The sequence below is a fragment of the Sciurus carolinensis genome, chromosome 9, assembly GCF_902686445.1.
Source record: "Sciurus carolinensis chromosome 9, mSciCar1.2, whole genome shotgun sequence".
NCBI classification, from domain to species: Eukaryota; Metazoa; Chordata; class Mammalia; order Rodentia; family Sciuridae; genus Sciurus; species Sciurus carolinensis.
The window spans coordinates 72,806,381-72,812,985 of record NC_062221.1 but is presented as its reverse complement, the minus strand read 5'-3'; positions in this window follow the sequence as shown (position 1 = coordinate 72,812,985).

The following is a 6,605-nucleotide window of genomic DNA, read 5'->3' as shown; positions in this document are numbered from 1 at the left end:
AAATAGATATGAAATAAATGATACATTGTTATACCTCAAAACCCTAGAAAAGCAAGAACAAATTCATCCCAAAACCAGAAGACAGGAAATAATTAAGATCAGAGACAAAATTAATGAAATTGAGATTATGAAGCAACACAATGCAACAAAGAACTGATTCTTTAAAAAGATAAACAGGATTGATAAACCTTTTCTCAAAAGAAAGAAAAGACACAAATCAACAAATTAGAACTGAAAACGGAGGTATCATTGCAGACATTTCTGAAATCTAGAGGATGAACAGGAATTATTTTGAAATGTGTACACCAATAAACAGAAAATCTAGAAGATATTGATAAACTTTTAGACAATGACTCACCCAAATTTAACCAAAAGGATATAGAAAACCTAAATAGACCAATATCAAGCAATGTGATTGAAGGAGCAATTAAAAACCTTCCAATTAAGAAAATCCCAGGACCAGATGGATTCTTAGATGAGTTATAGCAGACCTTTAAAGAACAACTAATACCAATCTTCCTTATTCTATGAAATAGAAAAGAAAGGAATACTCCTAAATTAATTCTATGAAACCACAACCAGACAAAGATATCAAGGACAGAAAATTATAGACCCAATATCCCTGATGAACATAGACACAAAAATTCTTAATATTAGCAATTCATCTTCAACAACACATTAAAAAGATTATATATCTGATCAAATGGGTTTCATTCCAGGGATGCAAGTTTGGTTTAACATACACAAGTCAACAAATGTAATACATCACATAAATAGATTTAAGAGCAAAAATCACATTATGATCTCAATGGATGCAGAAAAAGACTGACACAATCTAGCACCAATTCGTGTTAAAAACACTGAAGAAACTAGGGATAGAAGGAACTTATCTCAACATTATAAAGGCTATATATAGCAAACCCAAAGCCAATATACTGAATGGAGAAAACCTGAAAGCATTTTCTCTAAAATAAGGAACAAGACAAGGATGTCCACACTAACCATTACTATTCAATATAGTTCTTAAAAATCTAGTCAGAGCAATCAGGCAACAGAAGGAAATTAAAGGGATATAAACAGGAAAAGGAGAAGTTAAATTATCTGTTTGCTGATGGAATGATCCTATACATAGAAGACAAAAGAACAAAACAAAAAACAAATACCAAAACAATACAAATGAGAAAGAAAAACCATAAAACAGCTCCACTAAACTTCCAGAGCTGATAAACAAATTCAGCAAAGTATCAGGATACAAGATCAATATGCAAAAATCAACAGCTTACCTATATTCCAATAATGAATGTGCTGAGAAAGAAATCAGGAAAACTACTCCAGTCACAATAGCCTCCAACAATTCCAACAACAACAACAAAAATGGGAATAAATCTAACCAAGGTGAAAGACCTCTACAAAGAAAACTATAGAATACTGAAGAAAGAATATGAAGACCTTAGAAGATGGAAAAAACTCCCATGTTCATGGATAGGCAGAATTAATATGGTCAAAAATGACCATACTCCAAAAGTGTTATACAAATTCAATGCAATCCCCATCAAAATACCAATGACATTCTCTAAAGAACAAGAAAAGGCAGTTCTAAAATTCATAGGGAAAAATAAAAGACTCAGAATAGCCAAAGCAATACTGAGCAAGAAGAACGAGGTGGAGGCATCACAATACCTGATCTCAAATAATACTACAGAGGCTGGGGTTGTAGCTCAGTGGTGGAACACTTGCCTAGCACATGTGGGGTACTGGGTTTGATCCTCAGCACCACATAAAAATAAATAAATAAAATAAAGGTATGTGTTCATCTATAACTCAAAAAATTTTAAAAATAATAATACAGAGCTTCAGTAACAAAAGCAACATGGTACTGGCATCAAAATGGACATGAAGACCAACTGAATAGAATGGAAAACAGAGACAAGTCCACACAGGTACAGTATCATCTGATACTCAAACAAAATGCCAAAACCATGCGTTGAGGAAAAGAGTCTTTTTAAACAAATGGTGCTAGGAAAACTGGTACAGAAGAATAAAACTAGCTCCCTGTCTCTCACCTTGCACAAAAGTCAACTCAAAGTGGATCAAAGACCCAGGAATTAGACCAGATACTTTGCCACTGCTAGAAGAAAACACAGGGCCAACACTTCAGTATATTGGTTAGGCACCAACTTCCTTAATAAGACTTCTAAAGCTTAAGAAGTAAAACCAAGAATCAATAAATGGGATGGCACCAAATTAAAAACTTCTGCCAAGGAAACAATTAAAGGTGTGATAGAGAACCTACAGAATGGGAGAAAATCTTTGCCAGTTGCTCTCTGACAGGAATGAATATTCAGAGCATATAAACATCCTAGTCAGCTTTTTATAGCTGTGACGAAAATACTTGACAAGAACAACTTAGAGGAGGAAGTTTATTGGGGGAGGGGACTCAAGGTTTCAAAGTTTCACAGCTGACTCCATTGCTCTGGGCCCAAGGTGAGGTAGAACATCGCAGCTGCAGGGCACAGGGTAGGAAAACTGCTCACCTCATGGCAGCCAGGAAGCAGAGAGATGGAAAGGGGAAAGGGGCTGCTGGGCAGACGAACCCTTCCAAGGCATACTCCATGACCTACCTTCTCTGGCTACACCTCACCTACCTACAGTTATCACCCAGTTACTCATTCAAACTAGGATAGACTGATTAGGTTATAGCAGTCATTTCACCTCTGAATACTTTTGCATTAACACAGGAGTTGTTGGGGACACCTCATATCCAAATTGTAAGAATAAAGTACTGTAAAATATTAACACCAAAACCCAAATAACTCAATCAATAAATGGGCCAAAAGAACTAAATGCACATTTTTCCAAAGAAGAAATATAAGTGACCAACAAATATGTGAAAAAATATTCAACATTCCTAAAACTCAGGGAAATGTAAATCAAAACTACGTGTACATTTCATCTGATTCAAGTTAGAATTGGAATCACCAAGAATACAAATAATAATAAATGCTGGTGAGGATGAGGGGAAAAGGTACACTCATACATTGTTGGTGGCACTGCAAATTAGTATAACATACATATAATGCATATAATATATAGATTAGTATATTGGTTATATATATATAACCATATACATATGGCTGGTGGTAGACCTTGGCATCATCCACATGGTGCTGGTTCTGTGGCAATGCAGGATGTTGGAGTTAGGGGGTCATGGAGGATTCTACTGAGATTTCAAAGGAAGGCCTAGGAGGCTAAGTAAAGAGTAGCAGGGTCAGAACTTACTTCAGGCTGCCCTTGAGATTGCAATGCTTGAAGCTCTGAAGGTGAAGCTGAAGCTGGAATGGAGATCTCAGGAATTAAGAGATGCCAGTAACATCTCAAGGTGTGCACTGCAATCAACAAGGCTGAAGTGGTGGGGCTGCCCCAACCTCTTGAAGAGAACGTTTTGCTGCACTGTGCCCCAAATACTGTACATGGAGTGACAGACCTGCTTGCCCCGCTGAGTTTTGGTCCCATTCCTCCTTTTTATGTTCCTATTCCTCCCTTTTGGAATGGGATTCTCTATTTTGCTTTTAATTTGCATAGGGGCTCACAAAGAAGAGAGTTTGCCCTGTGTCTCACAGGAGACTTTGAACTTGAACTTTGGGGCAATGCTGAAACTGTTAAGACTATGGGACTCTTGGAAATGAACTAAATGCAGTTTTCATTGCAAGATGGACATGAGCTTTTGAGGGCCAGAGGCAGAATGTTATGGTGGAGATGAGGTGTCCCCCGCAAACTCCTGTGTTAATGCAGGAATCTTTAGAGGTGAAATGATTAGATTGTGAGTTGCAACCTAATCAGGACACATCCTAGTTTGATGAAGTAATTGGGTGTTAACTGTAAGGAGATGGGGTATGGCTGGAACAGGTGGGTCACTGGGGGTTGCCCTGGAAGGGTTTATCTGTTCTGCAGGCCTTCCCCACCCGCTTCTGGTTGCCATGAACAGAATGGGTCTCCCTAACCATGCCCTTCCTCCAAGTTTTGCCTCACTGTGGACCAGAAATAATGGAAGTGGCCATCTATGGACTAAATCTCTGAAACCAAGAGTCTAAACTAAACTTTTCCTCTACTTTGTTCTTGGTCACAGCAATGCAAAGCTGACTAACACACGAAGATAGGAAAAAAAAAAAAAAAAAAACTAAGGTAGAAATTAGGCATAGTACCTATAAAAGTTGGTAGTTGAAGTTTTCTTACTGTCTCTTATCATGGGTATTGTCATCTTCAAAGCAGATATCTGTATTCCCCCGCCCCCAGGGAATGTCTGTGTTTGTCACAATTGCTTATGTCAGCCTGTGTTCACCTGCAATCAAAATAACCAGTGCATGACTTGACAAGATTTTCCTCATACAAGGCAAGGTTCCTTGCTTGTGGCTGTATCCTGAAATACTTGACCAAGATGTCTTTTCATGAATGTTTCTGGCCAAACTAATTTGTATGCTGCTGCTTTTTTCACTCTGCCTTAGTTGCTGTGGCTTCAATGTAGCCAAGCCATTTGAATATCACCTTACACCCTCAAAACACTTTGTTCAGAAAAAAAAGTGACCATGAAACAGAATATTGGATTAGCAGTAAGTGGTCTAAAGTAGGCACTAAATTAAAAAAAAAAAATTGATAGATGAATGAATTCTAGCCCCAGCTGTATTAGTCTAAGAAAACTTTAGTGAGTCACTTCCATCATTTCTGCATAAGAAGTATCTTAGTTCATCAACCTCAACTTTCCTTAAGGGGCCTTTCACTAAAGCATTGATCATCCTCTCTGGGCACCTAGGACAGTGCCTTCAAACAGGGATGCCAAGAATTCACCTTTTGAGATAAGATTTAAATTTGTCCAGGGATAGGACCCCTGAACCTGTAGATTTTGAAGCTCCTTTGTTAATTCTAGGTGCAGCAAGTTTGAGAACTGTCCAGAGGAAATCTTCTTCCCTGTGGGAGAGATGATCAATTCACCTGCTTAAGAGGTCAGTCTGAATTGGCCCAAGGTTTCTCCATGGTGCAGTACTCAGGGGTTTAAGAACTGACCTGTTTTCCTTTGGAATGGCCTACCCAAAGTGGTGTGTTCCACTCAGCTTTGAGAATATGATCTAGGAGTACGCTCAGTCATGATTTTGCTTACAATTTAAGGGAAAGAACATGAGTTCAATTCTGATTTGATAAATGGGTATTTCGATCCCTGTCTCAATGCTAAGTCAAATTCAGGGGTGGGCGAAGAAAGGGAGGTCTTTGATAAAGCACACAAACAAATTTCACCAAATCTACTCTTACCTCAGTGTCATAGGATTAAATAACATAAGTTCTTGAATGTGCTTTGTAAACAGAAAACTAACTACCCAAGTGTTTACTCTTATCTGAGGCCTCCCATCAGATCTAAAACTGACTCACTGAGATACAGTGCTGACAGCATCAGTTCAATGCTGGCAGACTGGTTATAGTGCAATACCAATCTGTTTCTGATTTCCTGTCATGGCATATAAAATAGATGAAGTAGCATTCTATAGTGCAAAGTATTGAAGTGGAAGTTCAGAAGTTGGATTGAGACTTGGCCAGGTGAAGTCTTGGACAAGGCTCTCAAACAACTAATTTCAGACTTCTAAGTCTTCTAGCTCTAATCTGGGGAATGCTGCTATATTGCTTATCAAACTGGAAGAAACTGGTATGATGGACGGATACATCCAAGACTCACACATCCCCTGAAAAGTGTTGGTTTTCTATTTGGTTATCTAGAAAGTTGTATTAAGTCATTGAAGAATAAAATTTCCTAATATTAGTTCTAAGAACTGGGTGGGTTAGATAATAGCTTTATGTTCAGGAAAGCTAAAAGATCAGAGCGCATTGTGTTTATTCTCTTGTCCCTCCAATTTCTGGATTTGTCTTTGCCAAGAAGCCTACCTACATACTAACCAGGGAAGGGTTTCCATCTCGACAAATTTGAAATATTAGCAGTTTGGTAAAGAATGTGTACTTACTATACACTCTCCTTACTCCAACTCATAACCAACCACAATATTTTTCCATATGCCAGAAAATGTAAGGTATTCTAAGGTCACCATAATAATGGCACTAAAGAACAACTAATATGAAGTGTTATAATATTATTGTACTACTGTATTACTCTGTGTGGAAATTATGAGAGTCTGGACTAATGCAAGATGTAACTAATCTTAGATGATTTTGCCAATTTCTAATTTGGGCATATATCCCTGTTTACTAAGAATGTGAAAGCAGACCAAACCCTATTGATAGGGAACCTGGTCTAATTCATCTTTTATCTCTTGCATGTAGCATAAAGAATAAACGTTAACACACATGCTTAATTTATGAATTCATGTAATGAATAAATTCAAAAAAACAGATAAGCAATGATATAACAACAGGCAAATACAAACATTATAAGGATTTTAGAATTTTTAAAAGGAAAGTGTTTGTTAATTAAGAATAAAATACACTGTTACATTTCCAAAATACAGAACTGGATTCCAACAATTTAATAAAATAAGGCACAATGTTTAATAAGGCAAAATTCATACAGAAGATCAAATAAGATCACATTCTTTTGTATGTCTGGGGGT